Consider the following 17,505-nt stretch of genomic DNA (forward strand, 5'->3'; position numbering starts at 1 on the left):
TGCACTAAAATCTGAAAGTGTATTATATTGTGTTCAGGATTTCAATGTGCTATAATTAGGTTAAGATCACATCATATTTTACTGTAAGTTTTAACTTTCTGAAAGCATTATTTGTTCAGAATATCTCATGTTCCTATAACTCTGGATAAAATAGTACCTAAGGATATGCCCATGAATTCCAATCTTTCCCTTTATGCCTTAATAATTTAGAAAATCTTATCTTTAAATAAGGGCCCTCAATTACATACAGTGTCCAATAAAATTCTGATCACATAACATGTTTATAAAGCTTAAAAATCTCACTGAGTGGTTATTGTTTGTGTAAAATCATGTAACTTTATAATACTGAAGAGCATGTTCATTATATATTTTAAAAATCATTTATTTATTTATTTATTTATTACTCCAGATTTTATTCCCCTCCCCATCCACCCTCCAACTGTTCCACGTTTCATACTTCCTCCCCATCCCCTGTATCTACGAGGATGTTCCTAACCCTCACCCCCCACCCTTACCTCTAAACTTCCTGGGGCCTCCAGTCTCTTGAGTGTTAGATGCATCTTCTCTGACTGAACCCAGACCCAGCAGACAGTCCTCTGCTGTATAAGTGTTGGGGGCTTCATATCAGCTGGTGTATGCTGCCTGGTTGGTGGTCCAATGTCTGAGAGATCTTGGAGGTACAGGTTAATTGAGACTGCTGGTCCTCCTGCAAGGTTGCTTTCCTCCTCAGCTTCTTCCAGCTTTTCCCTAATTCAACCACAGGGGTCAGCAGCTTCTGTCCATTGGTTGGGTGTAAATATCTGCATCTGACTCTTTCAGCTGCTTGTTAGGTCTTCTGAAGGGTAGTCATGATAGGTCCATTTTTGTTAGCACTCCATAGCCTCAGTGTCAGGTCTTAGGACCTCACCTTGGGCTGGATCCCACTTTGGGCCTGTTGCTGGACCTTCTTTTCCTCAGGCTGCTCTCCATTTCCATCCCTATAGTTCTTTCAGATAGGAAAAATTATGGGTCAGAATTTTGCCTATGGGATGGAAACCCCATCCCTCATTTGGTGCCTTGTCTTTCTGCTGGAGGTGGGCTCTACAAGTTCCGTCTACCCAGTGTAGGGCATTTCATCTAAGGTCCTTCCCTTTGAGTCCTGAGAGTCTCTCATCTCCCAGGTGTCTGGTACATTCTAGAGGGTCCCTACCCCTACCTCCTACCTCCTGAGGTTGCCTGTTTCCATTCTTTCTGCTGGCCATGTAGGCTTCAGTCCTTTTCCCCCACCCAATACCAGCTCAGGTTCCCCTTCCCCCATCCCCTTTCCCTCCTAGATCCCTCCCTCCTTCCCCCCTTGTGGTTGCTTTCTTCTCCCTCTCCAGTGGGACTGAGGCATCCTCACTTGGGCCCTTCTGTTTGTTGACCTTTTTGAGTTCTGTGAACTGTATCTTGGGTATTCTGTATTTTTTTTTTTTTTTTGCTAATATGCACTTATTAGTGAGTACATATCATGCATGCCTTTTGGGGTCTAAGTTACCTCACTCACCATTATATTTTCTAGTTCCTTTTTAAAGGAAGAAAATGAAACACTCATCATCAAGAGATAAGTTGAAAAGTTTCAGTATATAAGTACAAAATAAAAACCAGACAGTATATATGAAAAAATAATTTGAAGGATACTGAGTATCAAGTAACTAAAAGAAATCCTGTGGGCTTGTTTCTTGAAAATCACCTTTAGGCCTTGTTTTTTGCCTGTTTTTGATGTGTGGAAATGTGTGTATCTCAGCATCTATATGTTTCTTGTGTTTTATCTTTGGCCCTTTTTTTGCTTGTTTGTTTGTTTATTCCTATTCTTCCTTGTTTTTATTTTATCTTATTTTACTTTATTGGTTTTTAGATACTTGTTTCTATTCTAATGAGAAAAGGAAAGAAAGTGTGAATTTGAGAGGGTGAGGGGGATCTTAGAGGATCTGCGGGGAGTCAGTAGATGAGAAACCACAACCAGAGTACATGTATGAAAAAAAAAAACTATTTCCAATTAAAAATAAAACTTTGTTCTAACTAAAGAAATCAGAGAACTAAATAAATAATAATATCTCGTGTTAGTGGACAGAAAAACTCAATAATATTAAGATGTTAGAATTTCCAAACTTTATCTATAGCTTCAACACAAGCCAAAATAAAACAAACAAACAAACAGGCAGTGCTTTTATAGACATCTACAACCCGATACCAAGGTTAATATGGAGACTCAAAGCAAGCTATGCAGCTCATACAATGATAAAGGATAAACCAGCCAGAGGACTGACACTGCCTAATGCTAAGACTTACTCTAGAACTACAGAAGTAAAACAGTGTAGTGCAAATGACAAATATAGAGCAAACGATGGAGCATAGAGGACTCAGCGGTAGGCCCCTTTAGTGAGCCAGTTGATCTTTGACAAAGGAACAAAGCCAATATAGTCAGGCAAAGATAGTTTATTTCAACACCGAAGACTGGCAAGGATGTAGGAAACTAAGAATTGTTATTCATTGCTCAAGGCTATACAAAATGTTATAAGTATTTTTGGAGCCCTGGTTAGCAGTTTCTTAGAAAAGTGAGCATGTTTTCATTATACAAACTAGCAGTTTTGATCCTTGCCATTTACCCAAATGAATTGAAAACATGTCTATTATAATCCTGTCGTGAAAACTGGGGCTTTCAAGAATCTGAGCAAGGGAAAGCAAGGTGATCCCAGGACCCAACAGGGATAACATTAGCTGAAAAACCCAGCAAAGGGGAGGGAGAACCTATAGAGACCACATCCAGAGGTTAGGCAAGGCTACCAGTTGAGGGATGGGGCCACCCACTCATATCCAAATTTTTAACCCAGAATTGTTCCTGTATAAAGGAAATGCAAGGACAAAGTGTGGAACAGAGACTGAAGAAAAGGCCATCCAGACACTGCCCTACCTGAGGATCCATCCCACATGCAGACACCAAATCCAGACACTAGGATGCCAAGAAGTGCTTGCTGACAGGAGCCTGTTAAAGCTGTCTACTGAGAGGATCTGCCAGAGCCTGGCAAATACAGAGGCAGATGCTTGCAACCAACCATTGGACTGAGCACAGGGTCCTCAATGGAGGAGTTAGAGAAAGGACTGAAGAAGCTGAAGGGATTTGCAACCCCATAGGAAGAACAATATAAGCCAACCAGATCCACCTCCAGAGCTCTCAGAGACTAGCGACGAACCAAAGAGTACACATGGAGGAACCATGGCTCCAGCTGCATTTGTAGCAGAGGATGGCCTTATCTGGCATTAATGGGAGGAGAGGCCCTTGGTCCTGTGGAGGCCTGATGCCCCAGTATAGGGGAATTTGAGAGCAGAGAGGCAGGAGTGGGTGGGTGGGTGGAGAAGCACCCTCATGAAAGCAGGGGGGAGGGCAGATGGGATAGGGAGCTTCTGGAGGGAAAACTGGGAAAGGGGATAACATGTGAAATGTAAATAAATAAAATATCCAATAATTTAAAAAAAAAAGAATCTGAGTAATAGCATTACTGCAAGTTTAGGGCTAGTCTGTGACACAGTAAATTCCAGGCTAGCCTGGGCTACACGACTTTTTCTTTTGTCAAAGAAAAAGTTCAGGGATATGAATATTTATATGAGAATTATTTTTAATTATCAAAGTTTAGAGCTAATCAAGATGACCTTCAATAGGTAAGTATGTAAAGGGGTGTATCCATACAATTGAATGCTGTTCCATTGTTAAAAGAAAAGAGCTATCAAACCAGTAAAAGGCATAGAAGGCTCTTAAATGAATAGTGCTACATGAAATCAGTCAAGAAAAGGGCATATGCCATATGAATCCAGCTATGACATGCTGGGAAAATAAAACTCTGATGCCGAAAGGAGCAACAAGCACCAGAGAGCACAGGGAACGAGCCTGCAGGTTATAAAGCGCAGTGAAGTTCTGTGGCACTGATATTATTTTGCATGATATCCTAATGATAAGCACATGCCATGAAGGCTTTCTCATAATCCTCAGACTCTGCACTCAGGGTGGACTCTTAGTAAGCTCTAGGCTCTGGGTGACAATTAGAAGGGGAGTTTCCCAGTCATAGTAATTACACCACTGTTATGCCACTGGGATATGGGATTCTGGCCATAGGAAAAGGCTGTGCATAGAAAGTACAGAGTATATGGCAGTGGTTCTCAACCTGTGGGTCGTGATCCCTTTGGGGTCACATATCAGATATCCTACATATCATATATTTACATTATAATTCATACCAGTACAACATTGCAGTTATGAAGTAGCCACAAAGTGATTTATGGTTGAGAATCACTGCAACATGAGGAACTGTATTTAACGGTCGCAGCATTAGGAAAGTTAAGTATATTGGGAATTTGCATAGTCTGCCTGCTTTACTACAAACCTAAAAGTGCTGCAAAAACAAACTTTATACTTCTGAATAGTTCAATAAATATGAGATTTTGACAGGTTAACCAACCTGTCAAAAAAAACACAGAAAAGATCAGCATACTTAAGACTACAAAACATTACCACGGGGAATTAGAAAAGAAAGCAGATAGATGAAACTACACCACACTGAAGAACACTCGCTGTGATTCTGATTTTCACTCTCTCTCAGACTGAGGAGTGTTCCATAAAAACCACAAAATCCTAGCAAATTATTGTCAGAAACTGACGAGCAATTTTCAGAAATTGCATGAAAATGCAAAGCACCTGGATTGACCAAAAAGGAACTTCAAAAAAGAACAAAGCTGAGGGTTTAACACCACGTACTTTCAAGGTCTGGTATAAGGCAGACACTGTCAGAACAGTGAGGTGACACCCTAGAGACAGGTAAGTCAGTTTGGGACAGGTAGAACACTCAGAATCAGAACCACTGATATGGACAACTGAGTTTGCCCATGCCTTTATTTAAAATAAAATAAAATTCCACAGGACTACTTCATAGAAGCTTTAAGTTTAATCGCTAAAACCTGGAAATGACCTAAAGATCTGAAGCAACCCATAACGTCTAGCATACCCGTAAGATGTAGCGCTACTCTCTGAGTACAAAGGAGTGCAATATTAATATGTGAACGACATGGGTAAATACAGAAATAAACACGCTCATTGGCAGAACCGATGAAAAATAAGTGCAGACTCTATGGTTATGTTTACATGACAGTCTAGAAAATGAGGACTATTCTATAGCAACAGAAAGCAGAGCTTTGGCTATGTGGGAAGAGGAAAAGGAGAGGACAAGAAGCGGGGATTTGAAAGGACACCCAAAAAGGTTTAGGGTGGTAGATACGTCCATCAGCTAGATTTTTCAGACATGGAAAGTCTTAATTTTCTTTTCATTGCAAAACTATGGCTCTTTTTGTTTTGTGTACGCTCGTGTATGCCCTGTGTGTGGTGGCTATGAATGCCAGAAGAGAACATCAGAGCCATAGAGCTGAGTGAGCCTGCTTTCATTTTTCATCTGTTCTATGTAACCATTTAATATGAATGGCTGGCCAGGCCAGTCTGCATTCCCCCGCACTATTTAATCTTAGCACCCATACCTACAATGCAATCATCAGCCCGAGCCACATCTATATTCATATACGTCAAAGTTCATTGAGAATAATATAATAGCCTTGTTAGCCATGATGATGTCAAAGCTTGTGGTCGGCAGGCCACAGATGTACATCTGCCTGTAAGCCCGACAACTTCAGTTTGCCTCCCTGGATCTACACTGTGAAATGAGTAAACAATTACAAGTTGTCTTCAAATCACACATGAACCTTGGCATGCATTTGTGCACACACACACAAATACTAAATTAATTAAAATATAACTGAAGAATGCTTAAAATGAATATGAGCTTCTAGTTCTTGGTAAATATATTCTTTTTTCCCCTCAACCCCACCTAATGCAAACAGTGACAAAAAAAAAAAAAAAACACACACAAGTTGAAAATTCTAAATCGGAATCCGAGGGATTACGTCAAACCTCAAACTCTAAGTTAAAAGGTCTTCCCCAGCCTTCTCAGCTCAAAATGAAAAATTTAACTTTTGGCTCTGTTGATAGCATAGGGCTCAAACACGACACCGTTTGGAAAAGCAGTGTCTGAAAGCAGTGTCTGACGCCAGGTTTCTAAACAGCCGTTCCTCTTGCTATATAAATGGGACTTAAGTGGGTACCGTTTATGTCCATGAAAACAAAGAGCAAGCAATTTTGTCAGTCAGAAAATTACCGAGAGATATGGTTAAACTGTGCGGTGAAGAACGGAGACCTGACAGGCTGCACAGCCGGTGGGTAAGTAATGAAAGCCACAAGCAGCGAGCCTGAGAGCAGCCAAGGACCTCTCCGCTCATAAACCGTGAGGAGTGATTCACCATGTAATTTAAAAGCACATTTGCTGGGTTAGTGCTCTACCAGTTCAATTCAGATCAATCAATGCTTCAGGAATCAGACTTTTTCTTCATAAACAAGCAGGCAACATTTTCATAGCACCAGCTAGAGACGTAATCATCTCGGACAAAGAGGACCGTTTTCCTGGAGAGATTACTTGGTACTCATTTTGGATCCCATCCTCTGTAATTTTCAAGATATTTTACAGACCTTATTAAAACAATCTTCAACGTAAAGTCACGAAGAAGACAAGATGGATGGTACAAGGACTTGGGGGTAAGGATTGTGCCCAAAGGCTTACACTGGCAGCCAGTGACAAAGCCTTAATCAAAACAGCTCTTTTTCCCATACATTCCCTTCCCACCATCTTGTTTATTCGTTCTGACCTTTAAGGAATGCAAGGATGTCACAAGAAAGGCGGTGAATCACTACAGTCTCGGCACTTCCCATGCAGGCCAAAAGAGACTCATGATTTCAGGTCCTCCCTGACCTACACAGGGAAATCCTGCCTCAAAAACACAATCAAAACCAAACCAAACACAAAAGAAATGTAATCGTGTCGTATTTCAATCTGGTCGGGGGCACCCTAAAGAAGATGAAAATTGACAGAAAACATACTTAGCCTGGTGCTTTTCAGTCACCTTCCCTATCTCTTTGACCTCTCTATCCATCAGTTACCACACCCTCAATCAGGCCTCTGCTCTCACCACTCAAATGAAATTGTTCTCTTAAAAAATCAAAAATCAATTATCATTTTCAGACCTCTTTGTCCCACCCTCTTTCAGTAAGTGGCCTTGTTAACTATAAATTTAAGAGTGTAGCAGATCATTGGCTATCAAAGGCTTAGGAAAATTCAACTTGGGGGGGACTTCCTGGTCTTTAAATTGCAATAATTGCAGTAATAAATTAATTTTAAAACACCTTTGCTCAAGAATTGAAGACTTGTCCCCTGGGCAAGTGCTGGGTAGAGTGGCACATTTAGTTTCAGATTTTTACAACAATGCTTTGAAGTAGACATTTCCATCTCTGCTCATGCCTGTCTGCTTCCATGCTTTACCTGTGCAAAGAGAGAAAGTTTGGAGAGAAAGTTTGTCCAATGTAACACAGCTGAGAAGTGGCCCCTGCTCCCCAACCATCAGACTCTGGTTCACAACAAAGCCAGCCTTCTATCCATTAACTTGTTAGGGAATCAGATGCCTCATGGGAATTAGCCTTCCAAGGTACTAGGGTTTACCAGCAAAACAAAGGATTGAAACAAAGAGTTTTTAAAAAACATTTGCTGCAAGTAACAGTCTGAACAAAGAGTCTATGTGCACTTCCCGGAGTTTCTGTCTTCTCCTGCAGCATTAGACTCTTGTTAAGTCTGCTGACATTCTGGCTTTTTATATTTGATACTACTTCTACTCCACACCAACATTTCAAATAGAAAAAGATTTCAGGGCAAAACATCAAATCATATCTGTGTGAGAATATCAGGATACCACACTTGCCTTGGGTCAGATTTGGGGACTATTTATTTTTTTAACCTTTGCTCAGTGTCCCTTATGGTCTTAATGGGTATTATATTTAAGGTAATTACATTTAAGGTAATATATTTTAAAATGATTACCTGGGCAAATACATTTGGAAAATGCTGGAGGATATTACTTAGCCTTGCATAATCACCAAACACCATAATTTTTAAGTGAAAAAACTGCAAGATATTCCATACTTACTCTATAAGCGAAATAGATCATAAATACATATATAGATGCAGATATTATTATAGCTTTTAGGGTTTCCCACTTGCTGTATCTTAGCAAGAGACTTCAACATGTGTCTTATAATCAGCAAATAATACTTTAAATTTATATCAAGTTATAATAAATAAATTGTACAAATAATTTTCAAAAAAAAACAATGCAAACTAGGGATAATAACATTTAGTAGCCATTATATTATCTCCATTCACAACGTTTTCACCATTTGTGGTAGTTTGAATAGGAATGGCCTCCATAGCCTCACAGATTTGAATGATTGGTCGCCAGAGAGTAACACTATTAGAAGGTGTGGCCTTGTTGCAGGAAATGTGTCACTGAGGTGGGCTTTGAGGTTCCAAATGCTTAAGTGTCTCTGTCTTCCTACTGCCTGCAGATCCAGGTGTAGAACTCTGAGCTCCTTCTCCAGCATCATGTCTGCCTGTAAGTCACCATGCTTCCCACCATGATGAAAATGAACTAAACCCTTGAACCTGAAAGCCAGCCCCAATTGAATGTTTTATAAGAGTTGCCTTGGCCATGCTGTCTTTTCACAGCAGTAGAAATCCTAAGACGCCAGCCCCTTTAGCCCTTATCACTCTCATAATGGTACGTTGACATTACCAATTACTCAGAGCTCAGTTCCTTGGGAGATTATAGAAATGATCTGGGTAATAATGCAGAGTGGATCAGAATAAATCTAACTCTTCAGCTCCTCTGAAAAAGTTCATGATTTTAGAATAAATTCAATCTCCCAGAGGTCCTGAGTTCAATTCTCAGCAACTACACAGTGACTCACAACCATCTGTAATGGGATCTGATGCCCTCTTCCGGCATGTACACTCACATACATAGAATAAATTCAAAACACAATAGACATATGGTAGGATGGTGAAGTGGAGAGGAGATAGGAAAGGAATATATTCTTCATCCAATAAAGATGTAGTAGCACATCACAAAAAAAAATAGTTATAGATATGGCAATTTGAGCCACATGGTATCAGACGGGAGAAAGGCAGCAAACTGAGTTGTCATTTATGCTGATGCAATAAAGTTCAGTGAAAATTGTGGTTGCTCAAAGCAGCTCACACAATGTGGTAGGCACAAGTACCAATATCCAGGCCTCTACAAGAGAAGGATAAAGAAGAGACTTGAACCTTGAGATCATCCCAGATCATGCCTAATGAATCCCTCTCCCATAGGCTGCCTCTGTGTCTTTCTTCCTTTAAGACTGTATTCATAAGCATGTGCCTGAGGTTGACAAGTCACCCCAGCAAATTATCAAGCCTTAGGGATCAGCCAACATCTCAGATTTGTACCTAGCTTCTCCCAAAAGAAGGCAGCCCAGGAACTTGTTTGAAGGGAGAAGAGACTAATGGAGAGCTTTGGCCTTAACTGAATTTTGGCTGGGTAGTTTGTTTCAGAAGTCACTATGGCCACACAGCTCCCCAGTGAGATTGTTAAGAGTTATTTATTATCTGGCTCTTACAGATGAGGAAACTACGATTCTTAATTACCAAGCTGCCAAGTAGATGAAACTACCCCTGGACCCTGGCAGATCTGACTACAGATTCTCTATGTTTGTCCTCCTCATGCAACTGTAACACATGAGGTTTAAAACAAAACTCCAAGTGTAGAATCTGTCAATATCTCTTTACCCCATCTATGTGGCGAGCAAAATTTTTTAGCAATTAAATTTTATTGTACTTTTACACATATTCGACTTAATTTCTCATGGAAGCAATGTTCTCTTCTTATTATATTTCACCAGTTTATGCAATATTTAAATAAATTACATAGTTTCAAGTGCAATAGCCAAACAGAAATTTGTGGGAAATGCCATGCTCCCCTTTCCATAATCCAAAGTTTGAACAGAAAACAAATGTGTTACAGCTATCTAGACAACACTTTCCTTTTTTATTTTTAAGTATTTTGGTTTTTAATTATGCATATTTTGGGGGGGAGGTGTGCACATATTAAGTTCAAATTTCCACAGAAGTCAGAAGACATTGTCCAGTCCCCTGAAGCTAACATTACAGGGGGTTGTGAGACACTCATCTTGGGTCCTAGGAATCAAATTTGGGTCATTTGCAAGAGCAGTGGGCACTCTTCACAACTCTTCACCACAGAATCAACTCAGTGGCCCTTAGAGAGAAGTCTGCGCATAGGTGTGTAGTATATCCACATCTCTGATTAATGTGCAAACTGTTTCAGTGAAACAGGAGCTGGGTTAAGAAGGATTCTGGTGTGTACAAGGAAAAGCCTATAGGAACCACAGCCTTCTATGGATCCTTTTTCTTTTTCTTTTTTTTCCTTTCCTTTTCTTATCTTTTCCATTAATTTATTTATTTTTTCACTTCACACTCTGATCACAGGCCCCCTCCCCTCCAACTCCCCCCTCACATAGCCCCTCCCCCTCCCCTTCTCCTTGGAGAAGGGGGCAGCCCTCCTGCATATCAAGTTACTGCAGGACTCTAGTCCAAGGCCAGACAAGGCAGCCCAGTTAGGGGAACAGAATATGGATCCCCTTTTCAGGTTGTAGACGCTCTGTTCTCCGTGGGTATTCATTGGCTCCTTATAGAGCCTCCTTGTCTACTCCTGCTCTCTCAGTACCTGTCAGCACCTCAGTTTGATGATTGTCATACAGGTATTCTCACATATACCATCCTTATCAGACCAAGCCTAGACGAAGCACTGCACCAAGACTAAGACTCTAAATCTGTAGCATCTCATTACCCATCTAAACCCTTCTGAATTCTGTTACCACCTTAGCCACCCACGGATGTCAGCCATTTCAATAGTATTGTCATTCACTCTCTGAAATCTGCAGGCCTCTAACCTTTCACCTCACTAGTCTTATCCAAGTCTGGGAGAGCTCCAAGATGTGAAGTCACCAGCTACCTGAACATGCCTACCCACCCTGGTATGTCTCCTATATATGCCTCTTTAAGCCCTGTTAAGTATTTTTGCATGTACTTTACTTCCCACTTTAGACGAAAGCTTCCTATAAGTTACACTGATAAACATTCGTTCAACAAGTATGTATCCCATACATCCCCATCTATGTGTACCTATCATGAACTACATATACTCTAACTTCTCTTTAGATCATATCAGTCTTTTCCCTCGTTTTGTATGTTTGTTTATTTTGCTTGGGTTTGGTTTTAATTTTTTTTTTAAAGATTTATTTATTCATTTAACATGTGTGAATATATTCTCGCTGTCTTCAGACACACCAGAAGAGGGCATCAGACTCCATTATAGATGGTTGTGAGCCACCATGTGGTTGCTGGGAATTGAACTCAGGACCTCTTGAAGAGCAATCAATGCTCTTAACCGCTGAGCCATCTTTCCAGCCCTGGTTTTAATTTTTTAAGACAGAGTTTCTCTGTGCAGCTCTGGCTGTCCTGAAACTCACTCTGTAGACAGGTTGACTTCCAACTCAAAGATCTGCCTGATTCTGCCTCCTGATTTCTGGAATTTAATGTATGTGCCAACACTTCCCAGGATGATCTTTTATGTCTTAATATTAGAAAAATAATGAGGAAAAGTTTACTTTTTTTTACATTTACTTCTTGCAAATTGAAAGTCTTATTGCTTCCATTTGATGTGTTCTGTTAGTGTTTCTTACACTTGGTCCATCTCTTTAGAGTCTTATCTTTCACATAGTACATTTTTCTAGGTCATTTTAATGATGCCTCAGTGAGAATGGCATGTCCTGTGGTTTTAGTGTCAAGACTGGCCACGGTACTTGCACTAACCAATGTAACATGATCTGAAAGGTTACATTTCCAAGAAGAAACTTTAAAATCCAGCCCATGGACTCCCACAGTTCTCTGTTCTTTTAAGACGGGCAGTGTGTCAGACAGAACCAACCCTGCCACTCTGTCTACTAAAGTAACATGACGTGTATGGATTTGACACCAAATAGACAGGTAGCTAAGCCAAAAGTAAATCCTGGCTTATTCAAACCAGTGAGACTTTTTAGTTTCTTGTCTCTGCTTCATTAGTTGGACTATTTATATATCACTAGTACACTGTTTTAAAAGGGATGAATGTTTGACCTGGTGTTATAGATAAACGTGGCACTGGGTAAGATAGCAAGTGTAATTATTAATGCTATATCCAGACTCTGCCCTCACTTAGTACATGATATTGATTACGTTACCTGTGAGTACAGGTGGGACTACTTCTACTTGCTACTGTTCTGCTATATCAATATAAGAATCACTAAGCCAATAGTTTATTTAATTTGTACAAATACCCAACCTATAGAGTGGGCAATAAATCCTTCAAAGAAAAAGTCAGGTTTCCATTATATTTTAAGGGGCAAATTTGCATTGTTTTGTCAATAAAAGTATAAAAGCAGGTAAGAATTTTTATGTGAGGATTTGAGGCTAAGTTGAAGTCTGCCTGTGCTGCTAGAGAATCAATACAGGCAGGGTCACTGGCGTGTTAGTAATTTAGTTAAGCTTGCCATTGCTCCAGATCACTCATTCAAATTTACCCCTTTTTGAAATGTATTCCTCACGTGTTCAGACCAATTGCTCTATCATGTAACTAGCACTTAAGTTATTTGCCAGAGCAGAAGCTAGACTAAAGCTGGCCGCAGGGTCACTTCTTAAATTCTAAAAGCATGCTCCCTACACTCCAGGATACAGTGCCTTTTCAGGAAACATCACACACACACACACACACATACACACACACACACACACACACACACACACTTTCATTTCAGCTTCTTCCTCTGGATACAAAAGGATAAAGTCTACCCAATTGGAAATATTGGAAATGTTTCCAGACATGTCCTTACCCTCTGACAGTGTCACTTCTGAGTAGAGGAATTCCATTTCGGGTGGCCTGACAGGACTGCAGGAAGAGATTACACAGGGATGTCTAACCCTAAGGGACGCCACAACCTACTTTGACTTTCTCTTACCTACTTCACCTACCTAATAACAGTTAATGGAACATTTGGAAGGCTCCTGACACACATTAATGCTGTTTGACACATGCCCTAGAATATAAGCTATATTAAAAGAAATAACATTTTTGAAGGATCACAGAGGAAAGAAGGGAAACAAGAAACAAATGGAAATACTTATAAAGCTTAATGCTGGGTAGATTGCTATGCTACTGCTCAGGAGACAGAGATGGGGTGGTCTCTGGGCAAGCTGCTTAACTGTACTAGTAGATCACCAAGCATCCAGGTTCAGCAAGAGACCCTATCTCAGTAAACAAAGTAGTCATCGAGGAAGACACTAGATGTCAACCTCTGGCCTCTGCATGCACACATACACACATGTGCATGTACACCCATACACATACACACCCATGCATATACAAACACACACATATACACAGAATTAAAAGAAGATATAAAATCCCTTATACAGGAATACCTTTCTAGAATAAATTTGTACGGATAGTAAGAAATGGAAAGCAACAATGTAATCATTTGCCATGAAACATAGTCTTTATCTTCTTGGAGAGGAATTCACAAGAAAGTACAGCTGCTATCTGACCAGGAAATATATTCAGTTAAATGTGTTGTTGACTTTACCAGGTGCAACAATCCATTAAAGTAGATTTACAATGAGACCGAGAGTTCACAATTTAGAAGCCATAACTATTTAGAATAAAGGTGAAAATACCTATGCACTATTGCTCTTCATAACCCAAGTGATATTAATTGATGTGACAGTTTGTATATGCTTGGCTCAGGGAGTGGCACGATTAGAAGGTGTGGCCCTGTTGGAGAAGATGTATCACTGTGGGTGTGGGCTATAAGATCCATATACTAGCTGCTTGGAAGCCATTATTCTGCTAGCAGCCTTCAGATGAAGATGTAGACCTCTCAGCTTCACCTGCATCATGCCTGCCTGGATGCTGCCATGTTTCTGCCTTGAGGATAACAGACTGAACTTCTGAACCTGTAATCCAGCCCCAATTAAATGTTATTATTTATAAAACTCGCCTTGGTCATGGTGTCTGTACATAGCAGTAAAACCCTAAGACAATTGAAAAAAAACTATATTTCTAATTATGCCTATGATTATACAGCTATATGACATGCTTCTAAAGAGAATGATTGGCAGAAGTCAAGATCGCAATGATGGCTTTCATGGAATTTAGAATCTCATGACAAGCATTTCTCTAGACAAATGTTTATTTGAAAAAGTAGTTTTCATACAACTGTAGAGTCGAACATCCACCATGCTCCCTGTGGTGGCTTGAATAAAAATGATGCCCATAGGCCCATAGGGAGTGAGTGGTACTATTAGGAGGTGTGGCCTTGTTGGAGTAGGTGTGGCAGTGTTGGAGGAAGTGTGACACAATTATCCTTCTGCTGCCTGCAGATCAAGATGTACAACTCTCAGCTCCTTCTTGAGCACCATGTCTGCCTGTATGTCACCATGTTTCCCACTATGATGACAATGGACTAAACCCCTGAACTGTAAGCCTGCCCTAATTAAATGCTGACCTTTAGAAGAGTTGCTGTAGTCATGGTGTCTCTTCACAGATAAGAGCACCAACCCACCCACAAAACATTTGGCCTAAAACTTGTCCTGTACAAAATAAATGCAGGGACAAAGATGGAGCAGAGACTGAAGGAATGCCCAAGTAATAACCAGCCCAACTTGAGACCTGTCTCTTGGGCAAGCACCGATCCCTGATACTATTAATGATACTTTGTTAGGCTTGCAGACAGGAGCCTAGCATAACTGTCTTCTGAGAGGCTCTACCCAGTAGCTGACTGAAACAGATGCAGGTACCCACAGCTAAACACTGAATGGAGGTCAGAGACCCAAAGGTTAAGGGAAGGATTGAAGACTCTGAAGGGGATAGGAACTCCACCAGAAGGCCAACAGAGTCAACTAACCTCTCAGAAACTGATTCACCAACCAAAGAGCATACACAGGCTGGACTGAGTCCCCGAGCACATATGCAACAACCAGAGTAAAGGTCTGTGGTACCCATTCTCCAACAGAGATGCCTTGTCTGACCTCAGTGGAAGAGAATGCACCTAATCCTATAGAGACTTGATGCACCAGGGTGAGGGGAAATGGTGACGATGTACCCTCTCAGAGGAGAAGGGATGAGGAGATGGGGGAGGGACTCTATGAGGGGGAATCAGGAGGGGACAGTGTTTGGGGTGTAAATAAAATAATAAAGAAACCCTAAGACAGCCCCAATCTCTTTACGTAAACTATATCTCCTACTCATGTCCTTGTCGAACACCTCACACATCATAGGCCACTTATGTAAATAAAGAGATGTCAAATGAATGATAAAATATCATTATCAAGGTATTATCAAGATAATACAAGACATCAAGGTTTGCATGATATTTCTCTGGTCCCTTAATCAAGAGGAAGCTGAATGGCTTGTCACTAAGATACTCCAACAACCCCACATACAGGTTTTTAATATGAGACTCAAAAGCAACCTTCAAATATTAACTGATGTTTCCAGCCACCAAGCTTGTGGGTGATTTGTCATGCAGCAATAGAAAATAAATGCAATTGCCAACATAAAGACAAATGGCCATCAGAGAAAGATGCTACTGAGGCACTAAAAAGTGCAGACTGATAGCTGTTTGTAACAGGAAGCCTTACACCTTCTCCTTCTAGGTTATTGATATCATTTAATTTGTCTACAGTTAAGCTTCTGTACTAAATCTATAAAAAAAATGTAGATGTTTGAGTTAAAAGCAAAGTTAAGGTGTTAATAGTGTTAAAAAAGGAAACAGAGAGACATGAGGTAAGCTTGAACTATTCTTAGTTCAATGAGTATATAAACATTTCCCAAAATATAATATATTTGCAAAGAAAATGAAGCAAAAATGAATACTGTATTTGTGCTTCAAAAGACATTTGATCCCTTATCTGCGCTTTAACAGGTAAAGCCAATGTTGGACTTTGCTTTCATCTTACTCCATCCAGCCAAATGAATCCAAAGCCAGGCACCAGTTACATGAGCAAAAATTCTTAGAGCAATGAACTATGTTTCTTTTTAATTACTGAAAATGGAATTAGAAAGTTTCAAGGTGGGTCTCTCTAAAAACCTTGGAACTTAACAAACCATTGCTTAAGTTCTTTCTATTCCCACATCCCTTCAACCTTTCTGGGTCAGATTTTTCTAATCCTGGGCTTTTCTTTTTCCAAAATCTACACAAGAAAGGATGTGGAAAAACTGGAGGCAGTCAAAATTCAGCATCTGGCAAGACCCAACAGGGCTCCTTTGGTGTTGACACCCCTGGGATTCGATTCCAAAACCGCAGACACCTTAAGTCATAAAGTGACATCCTCACTTCAGACTGCCAAAGCCCTCATGGGTTCTCCATTCTGTGAATGGGACCAACATCCATTCAACATTCAAATTGGAAAACTGAGAGTTGACCTTGACTTCTCTTTTACTTTTTGGCTCCCTATGTACTATCTATCACTAACTGATTCTTTTACAAAATTCTACCTTTTCTCATGATCCTCACTTCACCAATTTCTAGAAACAGGACATTTCTCTTCCTGAGCCTATCACATGCCTATCAGTTTAAATCTAAACTTTCATTTTAAAATCATATAGAACCCTGTTCCCCACCTCCCAGATAACCTTTAATGTATCACTGTTTAAATAGTTAAAAAGTTCCATTGTGAGATGCTGCTATAAGATTTGATATTGCCTTAATGGGTTATAGGCTAGTTGCTTTTCTTTACCACGATTAATTCTCTACTCCATGTCTGGTTCACATACAAGAGTGTATCTCTGTAATATAAGAGGGTAAAGACTACTTTTCTATTTATATCTTATACTTTACACAGTGTTTCTATATTGTAAAAACAAGATGAGTATTCTCTAATGTATTATTACAGTTCTGTGCACCATGAGATCAAGACAATTATTACAAGCCAAAAGCTGGTCTCAGAAATTACAAATCCTTATTATTCAGCACATTGTCTGTCCATTGGTCAGCAGCTCCACAGTCTCCTGGGATCCTCAGCATTGAGAAATGTAGACTGTCAATCCCAGCCCAGACCCAGAGATTCACAAGGTCTGCAGCAGCTGAGCATACAATGTCAATGTTTGAGGAACATTGCTCTAAAGCTCAGTTCAGAAGCCATCATGCTATGTACTAGATACCAACAGGAGTTTCCCTCCATGACCTATAGAGAAATGAGAACAATGTGGTAAATAGCCAAATGCATGTTGATCAGATTACCTTTTATCCCACTGGGTAGAAAGCAGAATGATTTGTGTTGTGCTGAGTCAAAACACTGCATCCTGCTAACTGGATTCCAATGTGGGTTTTTCTATGGGAAACTGTCTTTGAATGTTGTATTTACTATGTGGCTATGGTAGGGACTATCCATACTAAAAACAGGAATAATCGCCTGT

General features: G+C 40.1%; 1 long non-coding RNA gene across 1 annotated transcript in view; it reads right to left on the bottom strand.

The window, feature by feature from the left end:
• Positions 1-516: 516 nt before the first annotated feature.
• The window catches only part of LOC143443794 (uncharacterized), a 47,938-nt gene continuing 30,949 nt past the window's right edge, over positions 517-17,505 (bottom strand). The window contains exon 4 of the long non-coding RNA XR_013113085.1: positions 517-985. This is a non-coding gene — a long non-coding RNA (uncharacterized LOC143443794). The remainder of the gene's footprint in view (positions 986-17,505) is intronic.

The sequence above is a fragment of the Arvicanthis niloticus genome, chromosome 10 (genome assembly GCF_011762505.2).
Source record: "Arvicanthis niloticus isolate mArvNil1 chromosome 10, mArvNil1.pat.X, whole genome shotgun sequence".
NCBI classification, from domain to species: domain Eukaryota; kingdom Metazoa; phylum Chordata; class Mammalia; order Rodentia; family Muridae; genus Arvicanthis; species Arvicanthis niloticus.